The sequence below is a fragment of the Mytilus galloprovincialis genome, chromosome 5 (assembly GCF_965363235.1).
Source record: "Mytilus galloprovincialis chromosome 5, xbMytGall1.hap1.1, whole genome shotgun sequence".
NCBI classification, from domain to species: domain Eukaryota; kingdom Metazoa; phylum Mollusca; class Bivalvia; order Mytilida; family Mytilidae; genus Mytilus; species Mytilus galloprovincialis.
This window is the reverse complement of record NC_134842.1, coordinates 31,450,273-31,478,174: the sequence shown is the minus strand read 5'-3', so window position 1 is coordinate 31,478,174 and position 27,902 is coordinate 31,450,273. Positions and strand designations below refer to the sequence as shown.

At 34.4% G+C, this 27,902-nt stretch overlaps 1 long non-coding RNA gene across 4 annotated transcripts; it reads left to right on the top strand.

Moving 5' to 3' along the window:
- Positions 1-310: 310 nt before the first annotated feature.
- Positions 311-27,536, top strand: LOC143075604 (uncharacterized). Of its 4 annotated transcripts, none has more exons than XR_012978368.1 (4): positions 311-572; positions 1,464-1,624; positions 25,938-26,144; positions 26,519-27,536. It is a non-coding gene; the product is annotated as an uncharacterized LOC143075604 (long non-coding RNA). The 4 variants fall into 4 exon arrangements; XR_012978367.1 differs by lacking the exon at positions 311-572 and adding an exon at positions 591-607; XR_012978366.1 differs by lacking the exon at positions 311-572 and adding an exon at positions 614-631.
- Positions 27,537-27,902: the final 366 nt, after the last annotated feature.

Below are 27,902 nucleotides of genomic sequence, written 5' to 3'. Positions count from 1 at the left end.
CCAAATAAGTTACTTACCTCCCCCTATTTGTGACTACCTGTCACTGCATGTAAGCTTCACCTTTTTTGTAAGTTCATGCCAGTTATAAGTAATTTTGCTTGACCAATATATTTTGTTTTATAGTCATGAACATTTTAAATAAAAATATGGAATTAGACAAATATAAAACAATGGAATCAGGAATAACAATATGGAATTAGACAAATATAAAACAATGGAATCAGGAATAACAATATGGAATTAGACAAATATAAAACAATGGAATCAGGAATAACAATATGGAATTAGACAAATATAAAACAATGGAATCAGGAATAACAATATGGAATAAGACGAATATAAAACAATGGAATCAGGAATAACAATATGGAATAAGACGAATATAAAACAATGGAATCAGAAGCGAGATGATATATAATTGTTTTAGTTTTATTCATAAAAAAGGTCAAAGCCGCGGACTCGAACACGCTTGAATGTAAAAGGTGCACCTGACTTTCTCTTTACGATTCTGTTGTTACATTTTTGCAGTATTTTACTCTTCCCAATTCTGTTGCAGAATGGCAGATGTGACTGTAAGCATACTATCTTCTTGTTCCATACTTTACAAGTAAGGATATAGCATGCAAAAAAGGTATAACTATATTATACAACAGTATTACTCATGTAACGGCTACATGCACATGAATTATGTGTACCATTTATACAAAGTTCTAACTTAGTCGTTTTTTTACCTTCTATAAGAAAGAGTTCCATTTTTATAATGGTTTAATTTGAACACAATTGATATATCCGCCGACACTTCAATATATAATGTAAGCTAAGTGTTATTTTTCATGTCCGTTTAGTTTGTGTATTAATATTTGTATGCTTACCGCATTTTTACTATGTCTATGTAATATGATGTATGTTAAAAAGACTAAGTTTATTATTTTTAACCACTTATTTGCATTTGCCTTTCTTAAATAGTATAAGTCGTTTAGTGCACGAGAATTAATTTTGTTAGTTACGCTCACCGATATTGTCGGGAGTACACAAAGACCAGATATATTTTTATTACTTTAGGTTAATGACATATTGTTTACAATGTTTCAAGGATAAAAACCTTAGTCCTATGTTCTAACTTACTTGATATTGTCAGAACCTTTTTATTGTACGGATGCAGATTGTTACTTTATCCTGAATTATAAGAAAAGAAATCAATGCAATTCAGAGTTATTCGTTTGTATAATAACACAGAAAGTGTGTTGTACCGTATGATGTTCATTTTAATACATACACATTAAAGTGTGACTGTCATTTCCTTTCACGTGACAAGATGATATTCAATTATTGTTATCAATTATATTATAAACATTACAAATTAATCTGTTTATCGTAGATACTATTTATGTACATGTAGGTGAATATTTTCACGTTGCGAAATGAAACAAAATTGGGTAATATTTTGTGTGTTTTTTCAACAGAAGTAACCGCTTGATCATCAGAATGAATAGAAAACAACATGCTTTAAGAGTTATTTCCTTGGTAGTTGGTTGTCTAGGAATGGCCACAGCTGGCTTCATTTATGCTTTTGGCGCGTATATCAACGCGGTGAAGAAGAAGTTCGATTACAAACAGTCAGAAGGTACGAATTAATGTTGCTTTTAAATATTCTTCTCGGTAGTTACTACATATAAAAAGAAGATGTGGTATGATTGTCAATGAGACAACTGTCCACAAGAGACCAAAATGACACAGACATTAACAACTATCTATAGGTCACCGTACAGCCTTTAACAATGAGCAAAGCCCATACCGCATAGTCAGTTGTTGTTACCTTATATTTATATTGGAATACTATAATATACTAGTATATGTCTAAGTCTACATGTAGTTTATTTTTTATTTGATATTCATGTTATAGTATTAATGGATTGTTGTTTGCTTAACGTTCAGTGGCAAATGTTTCAATGATATTCTAGTCTAGTACACGTTTACAATTAATATAAAAAGGTAGGTCCATCAAGATAGGCTTACCGGGTTTGAAAGATGCACAATGTGGTGTGCTGCTGGTTCTCGGGGCGGGGTTACTGACTATCGTTTAGGGTATAACTGTGTCGACAGCACTTTCCAAATCATACCCTGTTCTAACCTGAGAATACGGAAAAACATACCCTGTTCTAAACAGTTTTATCGAAAAATAAACCCTATTCTAGACACGCTCAGAAAATGTATACCCTGTTCTAGACTGTATAAAATAGATGCTGTTCTGGACCCTAGTTCTAGACTGTATTTAAAACAGTTAAATAAGCGATCCTATTCCAGAAAAATACTTTGTTTAAAAAAAATACCCATGAAAAAGCGACTCTGTTCTAACCAGCATACATGAAAAAGGGACCCTGTTCTATGAAAAAGCGACTCTGTTCTAACCAGCATACATGAAAAAGGGACCCTGTTCTAACCATCAGGGCATGAAAAAGTGACCCTGTTTAATTTGCGGCACACTCATCTATACTATTAAACGAGAAGACCTCATTTTGGGTGTCGCTTCTCTTCTTTCCACAATAAATTAATCAACACGCCTCTGTGTCCTATAGGTACAGTGCATAGTCGCATTTGTCATCCATTCATCATGTTCATATGATTATTCAGATTGAGTTATTATGGGAGAAAAACGAGAAAAAATGCATCCGGATATTGTCCCGTCATTGGACGAAATTTTAAGTCAGATTAGACTTCCGGTTTGCGTTTTTCTGTATACAGTGAACATACATGTATAATACATGTATACTTCGAATAAAGTGTATTTTCAAGTTTACTATCCACGGCGGTCACAGAGTTTATTAAACAGAGAGGGTCTGTATACTGTATCAATGACCACCATGGATCGATTAGCAAACTAAGAACTGAAAGTAAATACACTTTACTTATATAGTAATGAATGTTCATAATATACAGATATTAAAGCGCTAAAATTATTCATGTGAACTTTTGATACCTTTTCTGAAATTCCCCAGTCATTAAATCTTTTACAAAACAGTGGCGGATCCAGAACTATTTGTAAAGGGGAGGATGGCTGACCTTAGGGGGCCTGCTCCAGTCACGCTTCAGTGATTCCCTATATAATCAATCATTTTTTCACACGAAAGGGGGGCGGGCTTTTACAAAACAGTCGCGGATCAAGAACTTTTTGTAAAGGGGGGATGACTGACCTAAGGGGGGGGGCTACTCCTGTCACGCTTCAGTGATTCCCTATATAATCAATCAATTTTGGCCCCCAGCCCACCCTGATTCCGCCAATGCAAAATTCATTGATTGCTTTAAAAAAGAAAATGTGGTGTGATTGCCATGTTGAGACAACTCTCCCGGCACAAGAGACCAAAATGACACAGAAATATGTCACCGTACGGCCTTCAAAACCCATACCGCATACTCGGTTTAAAAAGGCCCCGAAATGACAATGTAAAACAATTCAATCGAGAAAACTAACAGCCTTATTTATGTACAAAAAATGAACGAAAAACAAATATGTAACACATAAACAAACGACAACCACTGAATTACAGGCTCCTTTCTTAAATGTTCATAACATACTAAATGTATGTTAATATTGAAATTGATAGAAAACCAAAAATTGGGAATTTTAATTGGAAATAAAGGAGTAGGGATAAAAAAAAATACATTTTCCTGTCCCCAATAACCTATGATACTTTTGCTGAAATTCTCCAGTCATTCAATATTTTACAAAATTCTTCCAACAACACTTTACATACTTTAAACTACGCTCTGAATGCCCGCGATTTCGCGGGTGTGTTCTAGTATCACTAAAAATATAGGAAGTACATCCTCCCCCGGGCGTTTGAATTACCAAATGCCTTGTCAGATATGACCATCTACTTTGCAAAAGTCACACGCGTAATATATAGTGTTTAATGGTATGTTCATTAGTGATATCCAACTAAAATATGAAACTTTTAATAAAATCAATTATACATCAGAAAATTACTCTGTATACAATTGTCATGAGTTCAAGTTCAAGAGTAGTACAAGCTGTGTCTCATATCATCAGGTTGAATTTGACGTGAAAAACAGTACTGTGTTCCATGAACGACGAATCCATTGCATCCTTTTTTAAATATCATTGGTACGTGTACGGAGGTTGACCTAGGGAGTCGATAAATTCAGGCGAACCTGTTGCCTGAAAATGAGTGGGGACACAATGACTACTGTAGTACAATTTTTTAACAGTTGTCTGTATTGACCCCAACGTTTTTGGTCTGTCGCTAACATAAGTAGTTAAGTCGTCTGCGCACTGGTAAGCCGCTCAAAATTTCTCCTATACGTCCTTTCCTGTCTTCGAGTGGTAGATTGTTTTTCTTCTTTCCGCAACCTATCTGTATATAGTCTGACAATCCCCTATCGTGTGCAAAATCCTTTTACGCAATCCCAACAAGCTATTAAAACAAATTTGTTCTCTATTATATTAAACCTTCCGATTTGACTGAGGAGCTTTCTGTTCCGTCGAACATGTTGTCTTCCGATGTAGTAATATCATCGACTACTGTAGTCTCGATTACCCAGACGCATATTTAAATATAGCGTCTGGGGTGATTAACCAGACTGGTCAAATATTTATAGGGGGCGTAACAAATAATTAAATATAGAACATATCTATAAATAGCACTTCCTTTATCCCCAACATGATTTAAAAAAACAACAGCAGAAAACAGTGTAGTATATGTACTTGTAGCTCATTCTATGTTGGCCAACTTGCTGATGGGAAATTTTAATACAAACGTCAAATAATAAAACTGATTTAAAAAATATTTCACACGTATTCCTGTTCTCGGAGTTCTTGTCTGAAACCACAGGCCTTAAATGTGTTATATTAAGGTACATAACCCTTATCGAAAAGTAAGCCCTGCGGCAAATGTTTGCCGCAATTAAGTTTGCAGCAAACGTTGCCGTAATCTTGCAGCAAACATTTGCTGCAAACTTGCCGCAACCATTTTACCATGCAAATGAAGTTTGCGGCAAACATAATTATGCAAATTAGATTTGCCGCAAGCTTGCGGCAATTGTTTGTTGCAAACTTGCGGTAAACTTGCAGGAACTACACATATACCAATGTCATGTGTGTACACATTCAATTTATTTATTTCATATTACACAGCAACATTTTTAAAAAGTCAATTCCTGTCCTTTTACAAACAGTCATTTAAAAAATTCTTACAAACTCGTGAGATTTAAGGAAATGCATATGTATGCATTAGAGTTTTGAAAAAGTGACAGAAGTCATTCTCAAATGACATCATATACCTGTATTAAAAATGAAAAAGGTAAAATCTCAAATGTGTATTGAGTATAAAGCTAGGTAATAATTGCATTACAGAATTTAACTTAATCTTAAAAACATGATCATGATGGTGCAGTACATCAGTTACAAATTCAAACTTATAATAGCTTAAGTTTTTGAATCACACATACATGTATATATAATTGCTTACTTAATTATGTATGATGATAACATTAATCATTTTATTAAAACATGCAGTTCTATGAATCATTTGTACTTACACAATTACATACTGATTATCCCATATTATTGAACCAAAATGCCCCCTTGACCTCTTATATGTGAAATGCATTTCCAAACACAACCAACATGACCTAGCCACAATTTCAAATTGTTAGCATCCAGGAAGTGCCAACTAGGCATGCCCAGTCAATATTGTGTAATTCCTGCAATGTTCTGGCAAACATATAGAATGGTCAAAGTTTTCTGCAATCTTGCGGCAAACATATTGAATGGTCAAAGTTTTCTGCAATCTTGCGGCAAACATTCTTTATTATTTTAAACTTTCTGGCAATATTACGGCAAACATTGATGTTTCTGCAAACTTGCTGCAAGCTTGTAGCAATGTTTGCCGGAAGTTTGCAGCTAGCGGCAAACATCTGCAAACACTATTTTCTGTGTTCCTGCAGACTTTTTGTTTGCAAGTTTGCGGCAAACAATTCAGTTTCATAAGGGAAATGTATATAGGAATTTTTTTTTCTGCGACAAGTGCCTGTGTCTGAAACTGAGTGATTTATAAACATGTAATAAAGATCTAAGAGTCGTACTTTAATATATTCAGATTTCGGATATTGTTTTCGTTGATTAAAAGTACTTTATATAAGTTTTACTCTTTTTTTGTCATGGTTTTTATCTTCGACTTGATCATGAACTACTTTTCTAGTTTTTGGCTGGTTGTGTCGCCCCTGGTTTCCCCATTACCTGGGTACCGCAGACGGCGGTACCCAAACGCCCTCCTCGTTTTATTTTGAGGCCTAGTTAGGCCCTGTGTAACTGAATATTATAGCACTCGTCATAGGCGGATCCACCCCATTTTTTTCGTAGGAAAAATGTGGTTGATTATGTAGGGAAACACTGTAGCACAAGTGAGGGTAGTTCCCCTCCCTAATAACAAGTTCTGGATCCGCCACTGTTCGTGTATAGAGGATACCACGCTCTCTGTACGCTTCAAAAGGGGTCCGTAGGTGGACCGTTATACTTAAATCTATATTTTTGCTTCAATACAATATACCCTTATTTTTTAGCGAGTCATAATTTCTCCAACCTGTATTCCGAACGGGCTATAAATTAGGACCTCCTTTTTATAATTATTGTTAATTTCTTTTCATTCTGAACATTACCTTTATTTACCACAAGACGATAAAAAATCAACTAAAGATTAAACTATTTTATATTATTGCACACCTGTCCACTTTATTCCCTTGTCTGCATACTATAAAATACCATTATTCTCTCTTTGTATTGTATCATAATCGTCCTAAACATGCATGAAATAATTGTCACTGGACGTCAAGGAACCAACCATCAGTATATTGTGTCACCGTTAGTCTCTATTCTTTATTTTTTATCCATTTTTCCTTGTTTTGTCTCATTATTCTCATTTCTGTAAATTCCTGTCATAACTTATGATGTCCTTTTTTATAAATCTGATGAATTCACCTTACAAAAAAACACACATCAAGTTAGGTCTATGTAAAGAAAAACATCTCATACAAATACTCGAAGATTGCGTATGTAGAAAAACTTCCTTAACTAGTATACTGACTGGCAGATCAGCGAAATCACACAATGAGCCAATTCAATTTTCATTTACAAAATTAACTGATCTTAAAACTGCAAACGACAGAATAGTCTGAATGTTTCTTAGCTGTTACACCAATAATCGCCTAATCCTTTTAAGAAGAAAATATTTAGGAACCAACCTTCATACAAAACCACTTTGCCAGTGTAGCCCGTGTCCATGAAGAAATATAGAACTTAAGCAGTCAGTCATGAAACCCAATACTATGGCGGATCCAGAAATGTTCATAAGTTGGGGCCCACTGACTGGCCTAAGAGGGGGCCCGCTTCGGTCAAGCTTCAGTGATTCCCTATATACTTAACCAAATTTTTCTCAGAAAAGGAGGGGGGCGGGCCCCCTGTCCCCCCCTAAATCCGCCTCTGAGGACAGATTCACAAGAACAAAAACTTCTCATGTGAACCTTTTAAATAAAAAATAAGGAAATTGGTATGATTGCTAAGTAGGCAACAACCCAGTAGAGTTCAAATGACATGGATATACGCAAATGTGATCACTGCATGGCCTTCAATATTAAGAAACCTCCCTACCATATAGTCAACTATAAAAGGGCCCGACATGAAAATGAGATACAATTCAACCATAAAAACTAACTGTTTAATTGTTCATATGATTTTAAATGTGTTAATACAAATCTAATTTCCCTACCATATCTGACAATAATGTGTTTCTTGATATTTGTTTCATTTAATCAATATACGTCTGTTTGGTTTTTTTCGCTTTGTGGCGCCGGCCAAAACAATGTATACCCAACATGTTTGGTACTGTGATCTATTTATACTGATTGATGCTTCAGTAATTAAAAAAAAAATCTTTCAGTTTGAACTTTGTTCTTAAAAAATTGAAGCATGATTGTTTATGATACAATGAAAATCCTGAATATTACATGTTTTTTAATTCTTCACATTTTACACATAAAATCTGTGTCCATAAATCATCATTGGTTTGTCTACAAAAGAAAGTAAATATTAAAATCATATTAATTTTTAGTCACCAGCAAAGCATATATATATGAAAAACAAATTGTTTAAAAAAAACATCATAGAAATATATTGTATAAATTATTGTCCTGGGGCAAGCTGAATCCCGCTTCAGGGTGCAAGATTATCTGGCTGCGTTGAAGACCCGACCCATTGGTGGCATTAAACTGTTTACTGCTTTTTGGTCGGGTTGCCAAGTGTCTCTTTGACACATTCCCTGTTTGTTTTCTCTATTCAGACCATGCATGGATTTTTCTCATTTTTGAAGGCCATACAGTTGCCTATAATTACTCACATCCAATTTATTTGAACTTGAGTGGATAGTTCTCATTGGTATTCATACTACATCTCCTTATTTGTGTAATATTGAGCTTTTGGCAATTTTATCTTCACTTTTTGTTTTAGTCTACATGATAAACTGTTAATCATGAAGATGTCTTAGACTACTTTTGGTATTTTATGGCAATTGGATTCACTGGTAGCTGCTTCATTGACACCTCTTTTCATTGATGCTGAATATATTGTTTAACTGTCTTTTGTTTTGCAGAAAACCGAATGTACAAATCATTTTGACCATTTGGTATAAAATCTTCTAGCATCTTTTAGATACACTTTTGTTTGTTTTTCTTTGAAAGTGTACATCATTGTGTATCTCTCCTCCCCCCTTTTTGTCTTTACACATATCACGATTTAGATAGATACAACAAACTTATCTTGGATGAAGGTGATATTTCGGCGTCTTAGCAGTTTTCCATCAAGTATTTGTAAAGTAAACAATACTAAACATCAACCCAAAATGTATTTATAACGTATACGACTGTTCGAGTGGTCCCAGTCAACATAACAATTGACATTTATTGTATAATTATAAACTCGTTTTCGTTGCACGGATATGCATGAAAGTATATAAGTACTTGGTGTATCAGGTTGTCTGCATTGCAATTTATGTTACAGTGTGTGTTGTTATAACATCTTACCAAGGTTGGATGTCCTGGTTTATTCCTTCGCCTCCATGTCCATGTAAGCCATGCAGTATGGTGTTTTCCATGAATTGTATGTCGTCACAAAAATATATAAATAGCTTTAAACAACATTCGGTACACTCGGGCTTTTCAATAATATTATCGTAATGTCATTTCTTCCGAAGTCAATAACCAACTTCTTGGTTATTCGTCTTTGACATTATCATTAGGCGTGTTTTATTTTCTTTAACCATTAACCTGGTTGAAGTTTGGTTATTGGTTCAATGTTTTATTATTTTTTGTTCTTAACCAATTGGTTATTTGGTTAATGAAACCTTTAACCGTACTTCCAAGGACGGTTTAGAGATTTTCAAAATGGTGGCCTACAAGCGATTTTTTTTTTATTTCTCTGTGTGTTTATTAGTCTTTTAAATGTTCATATAAAAGTAAGAGCTCTAGCATACAGAATGGAGAAAAAACCTCCTGGCTCCCATGTTTGAAATTTAAACTTAAGTCTATATGTTCATATCTATATCTGGTATGGCCGGTTTGTTTAGTTTATGAAATATAAGTTAAATAAGAATGCCTCAAAGAATAAGACTTTTCTGTGTTATATGACATGCAGTTTTGACCATTATTTCTAAATCATTGACTCTTCGGAACCTTTTTTAACCGGTCTCATCATGACTATATGCAATAAATCACCTATACCTGTCTATGTACATGATGTATATAAGAAGATGTGGTATGAGTGCCAATGAGACAACTCTCCATCCAAGTCACAATTCATAAAAGTAAACTATTATAAGTCAAAGTACGGTTTTCAACACAGAGCCTTGGCTCACATCGAACTGCAAGCTATAAAGGGCCCAACAAATTACAAGTGTAAAACCGTTCAAACGGGAAAATCAACGTCTAATTTATATAAAAACGAGACACAAGAAACACTTGTGAACGACAACTACTGAAGATCAGATTCCTGACATAGGTCTTACTTAGGAAAGGTGCAAACAATTATACACTTAACGATTGCCTTATTTTTTAATTATAAAAAAAATCACATTAACTGATCATAAATTCATCAAAGAAAATTTAAAAAATTGTAATGCCCAATACTCTAATGACAAACTTGACACAGAATGTACACAAGTCTATAAAACCAAAGACTTTCGGAACAAGAAAATTGCACCTTTTCTAAAATCAAACTTTTTTGCCAAAATTCTCAAATAAAGAATTTTATTAAATCCTCATTCATGTTAACAAAACAAAACCACTTTTGATAGGATCTATTTTCTCATATACATACAGTATACAATTGAATTTATCTAGGAATTGATTTTTGTCTTTGACTTATTAGACCCCTTTTCAAAGTGAAAAAGTTGATATTTGCAGTCTTTGTTAATTGAGTCCTACTTGCAATTTGTTTGTTTTATTCACACATTGTTGTCAATAATATGAAATTGTATGCGACTGTCAATAACTATAAAAAATGGTTTAATCCACCATTTTCTCCATAAGAAAATACCTGTACATAGGCGGATCCAGGGGTGTCCTGCACCCCCACCCTTTCGTGGGGAAAATTTGGTTGATTATATAGCTATAGGGAATTACTGAAGCATGACTGGAGCCCCTCTTTAGGTCAGTCAGCGGGCCCCCCTTATGAAAAGTTTTGGATCCGCTACTGCTGTAGCCAGGAATATGCCAGTTGTTTTCCATTTGTTCGAACGATTTTAACGATTGTCATTTGAAAATATATTAACGACAGAAATCACAATTTTTGAATAATAACAGCATTGATATTTGCATATATGGTCTCGCGTAAGGGAGTTTACATGTCATGCAGATCAAAATCTCAATTTTTTACTTTAACATTTAAATAAATGATTTCCATTCAACTTGTGTTAAACTTTCAAGTACTTACACATTATAAATAGACAAATTACAACAAAATAAACTTATAAACAGTCGGAAATTTGGAGAAAAAAAGTTTAATGGCAAAAAATGTAGTGTTTCTGCAACACGAGATACGTAATTTTGTAACATACTAATTAAGGTCTGGAGCTGTGGTGACAGTAACGGCTAGTAGTTCTTTGTTAATTTATGTATCATTGTCACTTTTAGTTTTTTGTTGTTGCCTGTTCTGACATCGGACTCTGACTTCTTTTAAACTTAGTTTTACTGTGCGTTTTGCTGTGTGTGTGTGTGTGTGTGTTTTTTTTTTTTTTTTTTTTATCTAAATTGGTTAGAGGTAAAGGGGAGGGTTGAGATCTAAAAAAAAATATTTAATCCCGTCGCCTTTTTGCTCCTGTCCCAACTCGCCTCTGGCCTTTGTTAGTCTTGTATGTTTTTGATTTTAGTTCTTTTATATGTTTTGGAGTTAAGTATGACGTCTATTTTCACTGAACTAGTACACATTTTTATTTAGGAGCCAGCTGAGAATAATTGGTGGCCTTTAGCTGTTTTCTGCTCTTTGGACGGGTTGTTGTCTCTTCGACCTATTCCCCATTTCCATTCCCAATTTTATTATGTTTAAAAAGTTAGTGGAATATACGGTCCGTTTGTCCTACATTCTATAAATAACAGACATGGATAAAGAATATTAAAAATATATTGGACAAGATACCGGATTTTCAAACTTATTGTATGTGCAAAATACAGACCTCACCAAATGGTTACCAAAAAGTATCAAACTTAGATTAATTGACCAGTTTAAACAAATTTGGAATTCAGCTATTCAGAACACATCAAAATACATTACTGATAGGCTCTTTAAGGAAAATTTTTAATTTGAGAATTATTTCAACATCATAAATGAGATATATATGTTACAGTGAATTTGTATAATCAGGAATTATGTAGAATCCCTGATTTTTCAGGGAATATGTAGAATCACTGAAATTATTAGTAATTATATATAATCCCTGAAAATGACCAGTGATTTTACGGGCACAGGACGTTTGCGCTTTTTTACCGGTAAAACGATAGGACATTTGCGCTTCAAATACTATGGACATTTGCGCTTTTAATTTTGATTCACCTGTATTAAATTGACCGGACATTTGCGCTTTTTACCTATAGTCGTAATGAGAAGTAATCATTACGTAAATAAATTTAACTTATATTTGTCATTATAGTTAGTTCACATTTACACAGTGAACATGGATTTTAAAGTTATAGTGACTATAGTAAAGAAAAAAATGTATATGTCTTGATGGATTTTTGAAGGTTATCCTGTACAGACCTCAAAATTCGAAAATTTTCTTCAAGTCAACGACAGAGAAAATGGAATAATCATCTTTACATACACAACCAATTTAGAATGCTTGTGTTATGTTGAAGAAATTTTATGGAAGGAACATTTAAATTTTGCCCTAAATGTTTTAAGCAGCTCTTTACCATTCATGGATTTAAAAATGGGAACTATATTCCCCTTGTATTTATTCTGTTGACTGGGAAGTCTGAAGAAATATATCATCATTGTTTTACCAAGCTAGTTGAAGTTTGTGATGATAGAAATTTGACTTTGAAACCTAAGATGGTTCATGTTGACTTTGAAGAGCGGGTTATGGTTGTTGTTAGAAATTTATTTCCATCAGCCCTCTTGAAGTGCTGCCGTTTCCATCTGTCCCAAGCCTGGTGGACTCTCTAAAGAATACAAGGGATGTACAACAGTGAACTAAAGTGGGAAAATGGTTGCACAAATTTTTCGGACTTTCTTTTCTTCCGGATTCAGATCAAACCTGCCGGTCCCAAGACCGGATAAAAGAGGAGGGAAGTCATAGATATATTTAAAAAAAAAAAAAAAAGCGCAAATGTCCTATGTTTTGAAGCGCAAGTGTCCACAAAAAAAAGCGCAAATGTCCTATGAAAAAGCGCAAACGTCCCGTGCCGGATTTTACATAATCACTGAACACTTAAATAATTATTCTACATATTCTCTAATATGATTTTAGGGATTATCAATTAATTAAGGATCCTTTGTTTGTCAAAAATTAAATAGTATAGACAAATTAACATTTTTTCTTTCATATTTCTTGCCAGATGAAATAATTTTGCTTTTAAACACAGAGGATAATCTTAAAGATATAACCAACACAAGGTTTCGAGATAAAAATTAATAATAATCAACATTCCCTTAACAGTGATAACTGAAATACATGTTTTGTTTGATGCTTAAAAGCCAGCGTCAAATGGATATTCATGTTCTATCTGTAAATCCACAGAGCTTGTTATTTGTGGTAAAGAAGATTATGGAACATCTGTTTTGTGGTGTAGTTTTTTTTTTTTCGTTTTTTTTTTTTTTTTTTTGTGAAATGAACAAGAAAATTCAAACTGAGAGAACTTACGCATCTATATGTCATGATGATAAAACAGGTAGAACTAAGGACTGATAAATAGAACAAAATTTTAGAGGAAGCTGGCATTTAGTGTAATATTCTCATAGCAGTTCCCCAGGGAAAAAAGGAAAGGGAAACCCAAAAGTCATAATCATTGGCAATTGTTCATAAAATGTCTGAAAAAGAATATTGCCTGGCATGGTATTTTGCTCGAACAGGTTCGAGATTGCTAATTCCCTTTTTTTCTGGATACCTTGAGATGGTTTTATACTGAACACTTTATTTTTCGTAGGCGTGTCGAAAAATTTGATTTGATATGTGAAGGAAAAGGTTTTTTTTAAATGTGGATATTGTGATAGAAACAGATGTGAAGCATATTATTTCATGCCTCGTTCACACGTACCTTTAATTCGAATCGAATTCGAATCGAATGTGTATCGAATACGCTAATCGCGTTCACACACTTCTTTATAAATAAAACTATTTCCTCATTTCAGTTATTATGTATAATCCCTAACGTTTTTTCTAGTGATTATACATAATCCCTGAAAATGTTAGTGATTATATATAATCCCTCAACTAGCCAGTGATTCTACATAATCCCTGAAAATTTCAGGGATTCTACATAATCACTGATTATACAAATTCACTGTAACATATATACACTTTGTAAATTCCGAACATCGAACCATTCACTGCCAATAGAAATGGGGAGATGGCATAACATTCATTTGACAGAAGTGATCGAAAATGTTCAATATGTACGAAAAGAGATATCGGAGACGAATGTGACTATATTTTTGTTTGCCCGGCTTTACAAGATGAAAGAAGAAGATTTATGCCAAATGAACTAATACCCAGACACAACATTATCAAATTTAACACATTGTTTAATCCAAAACAACCAAAGACACTAATATAAGAAACCTCTGCAATTTTATGATACGATGTATTAATAGTAGGCTCACTCCTTCTTAACAGCCATAATTTATTTATCATACTTATACACAAAAAGTATTTCTTTATACAATTTTAGCTTAATAACTGTATAAGTATATATATATTCTTTTATATGTTATCTTATCCGAAATTTTATGCAGTTTTAACGTATTTTTATTTTTGTTATTATGTATATTATTTTCTTACCTTCTCTGTAACATTTGTACTTGCATGGTTATATGAGAATAAACTATCTGGTAACAACATTGTGAACCACAATGCAACAACAGCTTGCTTTTCTACAGAAATAGCTGATTTACCAGGACATTAATTTTGGACCTTGTTTGGGTTCCTATGCAAAAAATCCAAGAAAATCGGGCAAAAGTTCTTCTGTTTAGTTGAAAATATGTCTTGAAAATTGTACATGAATATATCAAAGATCATCACTTGAAAAGGGAACCACTTTTTCATGATAAGCTGCTGGTGTAATATATGCTTTATAAATTTCTTGTTTAACTTTTTCATCTAGTGCGAATATAAACACATTCATGATTGGAAGATGTAGAAATAGAAGCATGTTCTTTATCCTAAAAACGGATTCCAATTATTATTAAATAACAGTTTTAATTTGTTGTCTTCTTTAATACACATTTCTATTTTGTTGCAAAGCTGCCAGTATCTGTTTTAAAGTTTTGTTTTTGTTTAAGGTTTTTTTGGTTAATCCGTTTTATTTTGTGTTGAAACATGTTTTAAGTTTAACTCTTAACCAGGTTATTGGTTGAATTCAACCTCAAACATGTTGAAAGAAAATAAAACACGCCTATTGACAACTAGCTAAAAAAGCCGATATTATTCCGAATGTCATAAATAACCATTTTTATATCACTTTTCATCCAGACGCTCTACTTTGAAAAATAAAGCGGCTGGATGATCGAGACTACGACTACTGTTGCCTTTCTTTATCTACCCTTTGTTCACCTTGTTTAAAGGTCATCATACTTGCATCGTTTCATCTGCCTGTGCGTAAGGCGTTGATGCTCATTATCAACTTTTTGGGTGTTCTAGCTTTCTTGTCAATTAAACGGAACCCGTTTGATCCCTTGTTGCATACTCAAACTTTCGTACAAAGTAGTTCGCTTTTTGACGGATATATTTGTTGCCCTTGTATCATGACCGGTTGACGACTTTGGGATTATTGAGCACCAGATGATGACAATTTTTAAACCTGTACCTTTTGTTGACTATTATTCGTGTTTCTCTGTCTTATATTTTCTCCCATTTATTTGTATTGTAGTCCTGTCATGTAATGTTGTCATTTAAATGTTATATTTAACATTGCTATTAAAGCGGGAGGTTTGGCATGCCACATAACCAGGTTCAATCCACCATTTTTTTTCTTAAAATGTCCTGTACAAAGTCAGGAAAATGGCCATTGTTATATTGTAGTTCGTTTTTGTGTGTGTTACATTTTAATGTTGTGTCATAGTTCTCTTATATTTGATGCGTTTCCCTCGGTTTTAGTTTGTTATCCGGGTTTGTTTTTTCTATTTCGATTTATGAATTTTCGGTATACTACTGTTGCGTTTATTTCTCCTCTGTGTTAGATCCTTGGCAAAATACAGGTTCTGATTCAGAGAAATCACCGTAAGGTCATGTGATCATCTCTTAAAGGAAATCAGTTCGGACACGATTATTGTAACTGGAAAATTAAACACAAAATCGTGAAAGATGATTATCATTGCATCGCGTCCAGTATAGACCATTGATAAAAAGTGTTAGACTAACTATGATTATTGATTTAATGTGAGTCATATTGTGTTAACCATTAATTATTCGTGACTTAACCATCGGTAGTCTATCTGGTGTGACTCTTTCAAGAATATAATCACGGCTGGTACCCTGTACGTCAAGTCCTACACCAAATGTAGAGTGTATACCAAAACAACCTACTTATCCTTCTACGATGACGTCACAAGTGGGAGGTATATGCCTTATCGTTGGTTCCACATGGTCTCCTTGAGTCCTCAACATGACCAAAACATATCACACTTTAATACTGATATTGCCAACTTTAACAAATGAAAACTTAAATTAAATAGACCAGCTATCAAAAAATATATCGATATTCACAAGCGATATCAATAAAAAGAATATTCACGATTTCTATGATTAACCTCATAAAAAAGTCCAAAGTAGACAGAGCGTTACTATTGATATAAAAATTATCATCAAGAGAAAAACTAAAAAAGGTCACGGTTAACCTGAACATTATGCACTAGTTTTTCGTGCTAACATTTGTTTGTTTGCAAATGAAAAATTCCATTCTTCAAAGTTATTTTGATATGATAGCTAAAATGCATTAAAGTCGTGGCGAAGGATGAAAATTAAAAGGCCATTTTTAATGAATTGAAAGACTGGTCAGGAAAGAGTTGCGTCTTTTGTGTCTTTGTGACGTTCTATTTTAGGATAGCATAATATTTTTTATCACTGATCGGATGATGTTAGGAATAAGGGCAGGATAAATTCTGGTAGGCTCAGAGTCGAAATAATGAGTAGTATACTATGTCTTTGTTTGAATTACTATATCGTTAGTTTTAACACTGTATGTATAACGAACCGTCCTTTGAATTCTTCGTATGTATTATACTTCATGTTAAAATGCCAGGTTTTTAATTGGTTAACACAAAGGGGATAGTTACCCTATCACATGTCAGGCTTCCTATTTCCAATCACGACGACGCTTAATTAAATACGGATATATCATGTTTTAAGTAAAATTACTAAAATACTGAACTCCAAGGAAAATTCAAAAAGGAATGTCACTAATCAAATGATCATAATCAAAAGCTCAAACACATCAAACGAAAACGATAACAAATGTCATATTCCTGACTTGGTGGTTTGAACCTGGTTTTATAGCTAGCTAAACCTCTCACTTATATAACAGTCTAAATGCTATTATATTGACAACGATGCCTGAAAAAACAAAACGTCTTAGTTAATTACTTTCAATTTAAAATTTGATGGACAGTTATAACAACATATTCAGTATAATAATATGGACGTCAAGTTGGTTACCTATTCCCTATTCCCTATTCGTTACCTATTCCCTATTCCCTATTCGTTACCTATTCGTTACCTATTCCCTATTCCCTATTCGTTACCTATTCGCTACCTATTCCCTATTCCCTATTCGTTACCTATTCGTTACCTATTCCCTATTCCCTATTCGTTACCTATTCGTTACCTATTCCCTATTCCCTATTCGTTACCTATTCGTTACCTATTCCCTATTCCCTATTCGTACCTATTCGTTACTTATTCCCTATTCCCTATCGTTACCTATTCGTTACTTATTCGATTTTTAATATCCTTCCCCCTTTTTAATTAATTATTATTCTTCTTCTTCCTCTTCTTCCTCTTCTTCTTCCACCACTTTAAAAATGAACTTGTCCGCAGCATTTCTCCAAAACTACTTGTCAGATTTACTTAGGGTTTCATAAAATGTTAGACTAATATGTCTAGGTGAGCCATCAATCGCTCATTTGTGCATTGGGGTCTATTAAGGGGTATTTTGGGGGGCAGAAAGAAGGGAGGGGTTTACTATAGAACCCTATGGGATTTTATTTTCTAAAATTTTCAAATGAATATAACTTGAAAACTGTAAGTGATAGATACATGCAGTCTTCAGAAATGATTAAAGGACAATAACACAAATCACATGAAATATAGGGGAGTACCTGGGGGGTCATCCCTACCACCTTCAATTCGAGAATATGCTTTTAACTTGTAAACGGTCCAGATCCCCACCCCTAAACCATATATATTCTTGTATGGGACAATAAAACTAATCAAATGAAATTAAATAAAAGTTCCTGGGGGTCACCCCACCCCGTTCAATTTGAGAATGTACTATTATCTTGTAAACGGTCCAGATCCCCACCCCTAAACCATATATATTCTTGAATAGGACGATAAAACAAATCAAATGAAATTAAATGGAAGTCCCCGGGGGTCATCCCCACCCCGTTCAATTTTAGAATGTGCTATTATCTTGTAAACGGTCCAGATCCCCACCCCTAAACCATATATATTCTTGTAGGGGACAATAAAACTAATCAAATGAAATTAAATGGAAGTTCCTGGGGGTCACCCCCACCCTGTTCAATTTGATAATGTACTATTATCTTGTAAATGGTCCAGATCCCCACCCCTAAACCATATATTTTCTTGTAGGGGACAATAAAACAAATGAAATGAAATAAAAGGAAAGTCCCTAGGGGGTCACCCCACCCCCTCTTGTTTGAAAACTTATAAACGGTCAACATCTCCACCCCTAAACTATATATATTCTTGTAAGGGACAATAAAACTAATCAAATGAAATTAAATGGAAGTTCCTGGGGGTCTTCCCCATCCCGTTCAATTTGAGAATGTACTATTATCTTGTAAATGGTCCAGATCCCCACCCCTAAACCATATATATTCTTGTAGGGGACAATAAAACAAATGAAATGAAATAAAAGGAAAGTCCCTAGGGGGTCAGCCCACCCCCTCTTGTTTGAAAACTTGTAAACGGTCAACATCCCCACCCCTAAACTATATATATTCTTGTAAGAGACAATAAAACTAACCATATAAAATTAAATGGAAGTTCCTTGGGGTCACCCCCACCCCGTTCAATTTGAGAATGTACTATTATCTTGTAAATGGTCCAGATCCCCACCCCTAAACCATATATGTTCTTGTAGGGGACAATAAAACAAATAAAATGAGATAAAAGGGAAGTCCTGAGGGGGTCATCCCACCCCCTCTTGTTTGAAAACTTGTAAACGGTCAACATCCACACCCCTAAACCATATATATTCTTGTAGGGGACAATAAAACAAATAAAATGAAATGTAGGTAAAGTCCCTGGGGGTCACCACCACCCCCTCCTGTTTGAATACTTGTAAATGGTGGAGATCCCCACCAGTAAGCCATATATATTCTTGTATGGGACAAAAAAATCAAATCAAATGAACATGGGACCATATGAATTGCGAGTTATGGGAGCTTTGTTTGGGAGACTTCGTAACAGCATCCTGTTACAATTACTTCTTGTTGTTTATACTCTTATATCTGGTACTAGTTCTAAATTTGTTGAGGTAAAATGATCTTTTTATGACCTATTTATATGTGTTTGTGCTCAACCGATACTTTTACTTTATGTTCGATACTCATTTGTTCCTTATTTGATTTTTATACGTTCTACCTTTTAACTGCTTTATGTCCGTATGTTTGAAGATGGATCTTGGTTCGAAGGGATGAAATCACCGTGTTAGCGCTTGCATAAATAAAAGATGTGGTATAATTGCCAATGAGACAACAACCCACAATAGACCAAAATGACACAGAAACTATCAACTATAGGTCAATGTACGGCCTTCAACAATGAGCATAGCCCAAACCGTGAAGTCACCTATAAAAGGCCCAGATATGACAATTTCAAACAATTCAAACAACAAAACTAACGGCCGTATTTCATATACAAAAAAATAACGGAAAATAAATATGTAACACAAAAACAAACGATAACTACTTAATTTCAGGCTCTTGTCTAGGGAGAGGCACATACTAACATAATGTGGTGGGGTTAAACATGTTAGCAGGGTGTACATCGTTTCGGAGCATGCTATTACCTTGTTTAATTCGTTCCATTACTCGCTTATAATTCGCTTATAATACGTGTATCATACGTTGCACCTTTTAAAACATGATTTTCAATTTTTTTTTGTTGTCTCTGGTGGTAGATTTGGGTTCTTAGAGGTGATATAACTCTATAAGCGCATATGTACCCGTTCCAGCGCTCGGATAATACCCTGTTACTTATTCGTTCCTTATTCGCTTTTAATGCGCGGGGTAAGTATACGTTGCACCTTGAAATAAATCGTTTTTTAATTGTGTTCATGTCTCTGGTGGTAACAATGGGTTCTTAGAGAAGAAATGACCATATTAGAGCGCATGTACCCGTTCCAGCGCTCGATTAATACCCTGTTACCTATTCGTTAACTATTCACTTATAATACGTTTGTTGTACGTTGCACCTTTTGGAAAAAGATTTTCACTTGTGTTCATGTCTCTGGTGGTAACAATGTGTAATTAGAGATGAAATGACCCTATTAGCATGCATGTACCCGTTCCAGCGCTCGGTTAATACCCTGTTACCTATTCATTACCTATTCACTTATAATACGTTTGTTGTACGTTGCACCTTTTAGAAAAGGATTCTCACTTGTGTTCATGTCTCTGGTGGTAATAATGTGTAATTAGAGATGAAATGACCCTATTAGCGTGCATGTACCCGTTCCAGCGCTCGGTTATTACCCTGTTACCTATTCGTTACCTATTCACTTATAATACGTTTGTTGTACGTTGCACCTTTTAGAAAAGGATTTTGAATTGTGTCCATGTCTCTGGTGGTAACAATGTGTTCTTAGAGATGAAATGACACTATTAGCGCGCATGTACCCGTTCCAGCGCTGGGTTAATACCCTGTTACCTATTCGTTACCTATTCACTTAGAATACGTTTGTTGTACGTTGCACCTTTTAGAAAAGGATTTTCAATTGTGTTCATGTCTCTGGTGGTAATAATGTGTTCTTAGAGATGAAATGACACTATTAGCGCGCATGTACCCGTTCCAGCGCTCGGTTAATATCCTGTTACCTATTCGTTACCTATTCGCTTTAAATACGTTTGCTCTACTTTGCACCTTTTAGAACAGGATTTTCACTTGTGTTCATGTCTCTGGTGGTAACAATGTGTAATTAGAGATGAAATGACCCTATTAGCGTGCATGTACCCCCTCCAGCGCTCGGTTAATACCCTGTTACCTATTCGTTACCTATTCACTTATAATACGTTTGTTGTACGTTGCACCTTTTAGAAAAAGATTTTCAATTGTGTCCATGTCTCTGGTGGTAACAATGTGTTCTTAGAGATTAAATGACGCTATTAGCGCGCATGTACCCGTTCCAGCGCTCGGTTAATACCCTGTTACCTATTCGTTACCTATTCGTTATTTATTCGCTTTTAATACATTTGTTGTACGTTGCACCTTTTAGAAATAGGGTCATTTCATCTCTAATTACACATTGTTACCACCAGAGACATGAACACAAGTGAAAATCCTTTTCTAAAAGGTGCAAAGTACAACAAACGTATTTAAAGCGAATAAGTAACGAATAGGTAACGAATAGGTAACAGGATATTAACCGAGCGCTGGAACGGGTACATATGCGCTAATAGGGTTATTTCATCTCTAAGAACACATTGTTACTACCAGAGACATGAACACAATTGAAAATCCTTTTCTAAAAGGTGCAACGTACAACAAACGTATTATAAGTGAATAGGTAACGAATAGGTAACGAATAGGTAACAGGGTATTAACCGAGCGCTGGAACGGGTACATGCGCGCTAATAGTGTCATTTCATCTCTAAGAACACATTGTTACCACCAGAGACATGAACACAATTAAAAAACGATTTATTTCAAGGTGCAACTTATACTTACCCCGCGCATTAAAAGCGAATAAGGAACGAATAAGTAACAGGGTATTATCCGAGCGCTGGAACGGGTACATATGCGCTTATAGAGTTATATCACCTCTAAGAATCTACCACCAGAGACAACAAAACAATTGAAAATCATGTTTTAAAAGGTGCAACGTATGATACACGTATTATAAGCGAATTATAAGCGAGTGATGGAACGAATTAAACAAGGTAATAGCAAGCTCCGAAACGATGTACACCCTGCTAACATGTTTAACCCCACCACATTATGTTAGTATGTGCCTCTCCCTAGACAAGAGCCTGAAATTAAGTACTTATCGTTTGTTTTTGTGTTACATATTTGTTTTCCGTTATTTTTTTGTATATGAAATACGGCCGTTAGTTTTGTTGTTTGAATTGTTTGAAATTGTCATATCTGGGCCTTTTATAGGTGACTACACGGTTTGGGCTATGCTCATTGTTGAAGGCCGTACATTGACCTATAGTTGATAGTTTCTGTGTCATTTTAGTCTATTGTGGGTTGTTGTCTCATTGGCAATTATACCACATCTTTTTTTTTATGCAAGCGCTAACACGGTGATTTCATCCCTTCGAACCAAGATCCATCTTCAAACATACGGACATAAAGCAGTTAAAAGGTAGAACGTATAAAAATCAAATAAGGAACAAATGAGTATCGAACATAAAGTAAAAGGATCGGTTGAACACAAACACATATAAATAGGTCATAAAAAGATCATTTTACCTCAACAAATTTAGAACTAGTACCAGATATAAGAGTATAAACAACAAGAAGTAATTGTAACAGGATGCTGTTACGAGGTCTCCCAAACAAAGCTCCCATAACTCGCAATTCATATGGTCCCATGTTCATTTGATTTGATTTTTTTGTCCCATACAAGAATATATATGGCTTACTGGTGGGGATCTCCACCATTTACAAGTATTCAAACAGGAGGGGGTGGTGGTGACCCCCAGGAACTTTACCTAACATTTCATTTTATTTGTTTTATTGTCCCCTACAAGAATATATATTGTTTAGGGGTGGGGATGTTGACCGTTTACAAGTTTTCAAACAAGAGGGGGTGGGATGACCCCCTCAGGACTTCCCTTTTATCTCATTTTATTTGTTTTATTGTCCCCTACAAGAACATATATGGTTTAGGGGTGGGGATCTGGACCATTTACAAGATAATAGTACATTCTCAAATTGAACGAGGTGGGGCAGACCCCAAGGAACTTCCATTTAATTTCATTTGGTTAGTTTTATTGTCTCTTACAAGAATATATATAGTTTAGGGGTGGGGATGTTGACCGTTTACAAGTTTTCAAACAAGAGGGGGTGGGCTGACCCCCTAGGGACTTTCCTTTTATTTCATTTCATTTGTTTTATTGTCCCCTACAAGAATATATATGGTTTAGGGGTGGGGATCTTGACCATTTACAAGATAATAGTACATTCTCAAATTGAACGGGGTGGGGGTGACCCCCAGGAACTTCTATTTAATTTCATTTGATTAGTTTTATTGTCCCTTACAAGAATATATATAGTTTAGGGGTGGGGATGTTGACCGTTTACAAGTTAAAAGTATATTCTCGAATTGAAGGGGGTAGGGATGACCCCCCCCCCCCCCCCAGGGACTCCCCTATATTTCATGTGATTTGTGTTATTGTCCTTTAATCATTTCTGAAGACTGCATGTATCTATCACTTACAGTTTTCAAGTTATATTCATTTGAAAATTTTAGAAAATAAAATCCCATAGGGTTCTATAGTAAACCCCTCCCTTCTTTCTGCCCTCCAAAATACCCCTTAATAGACCCCAATGCACAAATGAGCGATTGATGGCTCACCTAGACATATTAGTCTAACATTTTATGAAACCCTAAGTAAATCTGACAAGTAGTTTTGGAGAAATGCTGCGGACAAGTTCATTTTTAAAGTGGCGGAAGAAGAAGAGGAAGAAGAAGAATAACTAGAATTGCCATTGCAAGCAATAGCGGATGTCACCCTTCCCCACATTGCCACTAAGCGGCAGCCATTTCAAAAACTTTTAACAGTGAATGCATATATTTGCATGGCTATACATTTTTCTGTAAGTTTTCAGTACATTTAGATCATTTTTAAAAATATGACATTTTTGCTGTTTCCATGGCAACGGCAGCCATTTTGAAAGTTTCAAAGTCAAAAGTCTCATCTATACATGCCAGTTTACAATATTATTAAGTTTCATTAAGTTTGGAGCATTTTGAAAATATTTGACATTTTTCCAGTTTCCATGGCAACGGTAGCCATTTTGGAAATTCCAACTTCAAAAGTTTCAAGCAGACTTGACGGTCAACAATTATAGTAAGTTTCATTACTTTTTGAGCATTTTGAAATTTTTGAAATTTTCGACATTTTGGCTGGTTTCTATGGTTACACAGACCATTCCAAATTTCTAATGGCAGATACCACATTGGTACATGGGAGGGAACATACCATCAGAGTTTCAATGGATTTGACCTACCCTTTTAAGAAAGTAAATGCCACTTTTAGGGGTTTTTGGACCATTTTTACCATAATTGCATTGTTTCCATGGAAACGGCAGACATTTTGGAAATTCCAATGCCAAATTCCACATGTTCCAATGTTGCTCATCATTTCTGTGAAGTTTCATTAAATTTGGAGCATTTCCATATTTTGGAAATTTTTGGTGTAGTATCCATGGCAACATAGCATTTCCAATGATTGCCAAAATCATCCCAAAACCAGTGTATAGTGGGCACCTACATTGTATCAAAATCTAAAGATTTTAAGCATAACCATTCTCAAATAATTGGCTGAACTCTAAAATAATATTTTTTCACCATTTTCCCGTTTCCATGGTGATGGCAGCCATTTTTTAGTTCCAAAGTTGCACTGCAACTGGAAAGTCAGGGTTCTTTGTTATAGTGCACCATCATTCAGATTGGTTCCTTTGGCTCCAAATAAACTGCCGGACAAAATTAGGTGGAAGAAAAATAATAATAATAATAATAATAGGGAAAAAGAAACAGAGGAAAAGCAATATGTCACCCGACATTGTCGATCGGGTGACATAATAATTAATTAAAAAGGGGGAAGGATATTAAAAATCGAATAAGTAACGAATAGGTAACGATAGGGAATAGGGAATAAGTAACGAATAGGTAACGAATAGGGAATAGGGAATAGGTAACGAATAGGTAACGAATAGGGAATAGGGAATAGGTAACGAATAGGTAACGAATAGGGAATAGGGAATAGGTAACGAATAGGTAACGAATAGGGAATAGGGAATAGGTAACGAATAGGTAACGAATAGGGAATAGGGAATAGGTAACGAATAGGGAATAGGGAATAGGTAACCAACTTGACGTCCATTATAATAATTCATATAAACCATATGATAGCGCAGACTATTACCACGACGGAAAAAAAAATCTGTTTTGCTACTTTTAAAAGTACACGGATGTCGGTTAATCAAATTTAGAGATCAAACGAACCTTAATAAACGATGTACCCTGTGATATGTCAATCGAAATAAAGTAGTTATTAACCACAAAATTCGTTTACATCATTATTAACCTGTATCCTGTTTGGCCGTGTAAATATTTTTTTTAAAAGTACACGGATGTCATTTGACATGTCTTTTTGAAATTAATATTTTATGTATAATTAATTAAAAATACATCATCATTTACTATCTAAGAAGAATTTCATCACAACAAATAGACTTATTCAAACATATGAGCTATCCATCATAACTACATCAGGATAATTATAAATAAAACTGCCTTGATGAATTAGCGTTTTGAATTTGGATATACTCTTTTGTTTTGCAAATTTGTTGAAACAGTCATCTAAATGTTGTTGTTTTTTTAGTTAATCGACGGTAAAGACTTTAGAAATATGAATTATAAAGAAAAACATCATATTAATACTTTTTAAAAATGAAAACGAACACATTAAAAGGATTTTCGAGATCTTTTTAAAAATACATTTTTATATCCTATTGTATTTCCAGTCGATCTCATGGGATCCTTGTCAAATTTTGGTGTGACCTTCGCTTTTCCAGCTGGAATATTATGCGAGAGATTTGGACCTAGATGGACTTCATTTGTTGCTATAGTTTTTTCGGGAACTGGTGCCATCATGTTATGGTCAACAACTTTATCAATAGAATTTTATGAGGAAAGACCTGCTTTGCAGTATCTTTATTATTTTTTGACAGGTACATGTATGCTTCATATTTTATTTTTCACAGTTTTGAAAAAATGTTATAATTTTCTTTTTTTTGTTTATCTATTATTTGGTATACATGTAACAACGCTCTTTTGTATTTTTTTATACGATGTACTTTTCATAAACATTACTTTGTCACCATTCAAATAGTTAGACAAATGGATTTAACAATTAGAACAAAACTTAATGTACAATGTACAATTGAAATGATTATCAATAGAGACAATTATCAATTGTAAGAAGGTCCTTAAACGGAGGCTGCGCATTTTAATTGTTTGCTTTGGAATTACTTGTTACTACTGTTTATTTACCAAATACACTAAAAATAGATTTTATATTTTATTGCAATTATTTATTTTATAGGCTTCGGCTCTGCATATATTTACATGGCTTCACTGATGACAAATATGAACAATTTTCATCCCCGGCATAGAGGAAAGGTGGTTGGCATTTTAGATGGATGTTTTAGTGCAGGGCCTGCCCTCACAGCATTTATCTATGGAACAGTCTTTGTTAACGGACATACATCTGATGAACAAAACCAGGATCTAAAAGGATTTTATCTAACATTTGCAATATTATATATTGCAGTAGGAATTCTTAGTATGATATTCAGTCGTTCAATATCGTTTAGCGAAGATACCGAAATTAAAGGATTGCTTGTAGCAGACGACAAAGCTGACGAAACAGCAGACGAAACATTAGTTGCTAATCACGTGACCGGATGGACACTTTTCAAGACCATTGATTTTCAGTTTATTTTGTGGTCTTGTACATTTGCATCAAGTTTACAGCTGATGGTTCAAAGTAACATTGGAACTTATCTCAAATCATTTAGTCTCGACAAATATACAACTTTGTTTACGACTATAAATCCTATAGCTCAAGTCGGATCGAAGGTGTTTGCCGGATTTTTATCCGACTTTCTTCTAGATCGAGTTCCTCGTGTAGCTGTTTTATTGACATTTACTATTATTCAGACAGTTTTTCTTATATTTTGTATATTCTTTTCAAGTCACTTTGCAATGCTATTATTCTTAGTTATAATAGTTGGTATGGCTAATGGATCGTTATGGTGCTTAACACCGACAATAACTGGTGAAAACTATGGAATGAAATATTTCGGTAGAAACTGGGGGTTTATATTATTTACTACGGGTTTAGGTGGACTTGGAATACAGGAACTATATGGGTGGACATACGAAATGGCCATACCATTTAAAAGTCAAAAAGACTGCTACGGGACCCATTGTTTTACATGGAGTTTCACAATTGCTGCTGTTTTATCTTTTTGTGCATCTCTTTTTTATCTGGCTTTATACGAAAAACAACATATAAAATTAAATATTAATAAAAAGTGATGAACATTCCGATTCAAAAATTGTTTTTGAAATTAAAAATTTACCAGACATGAGTAGATTTACTTTACCACATTTCTTATACCACAAACCAGTAGAGTTTAAATGACAGTCTTAAGCAAATGGGAGGCGGCAGCTAGAATAATTGTTTCACTAGAAAAAAAATTAACTGAATTAGTGAAATCTAATTGAAGAACTTATAATATCCTTGTTTGATTAATAATTTTCACAAATGGGTAACACCAAACAGCAAATATGTAATGCATATACAGGTCGATAACACGAGTGTAAATGTGAAAAGACATTTATTTACACTTCAATGCACATTTGTTTGGGCAAAATGTTTTTTTTTTAGAATTCATAGGTCCTAATATTCAACCCCCTCTCTC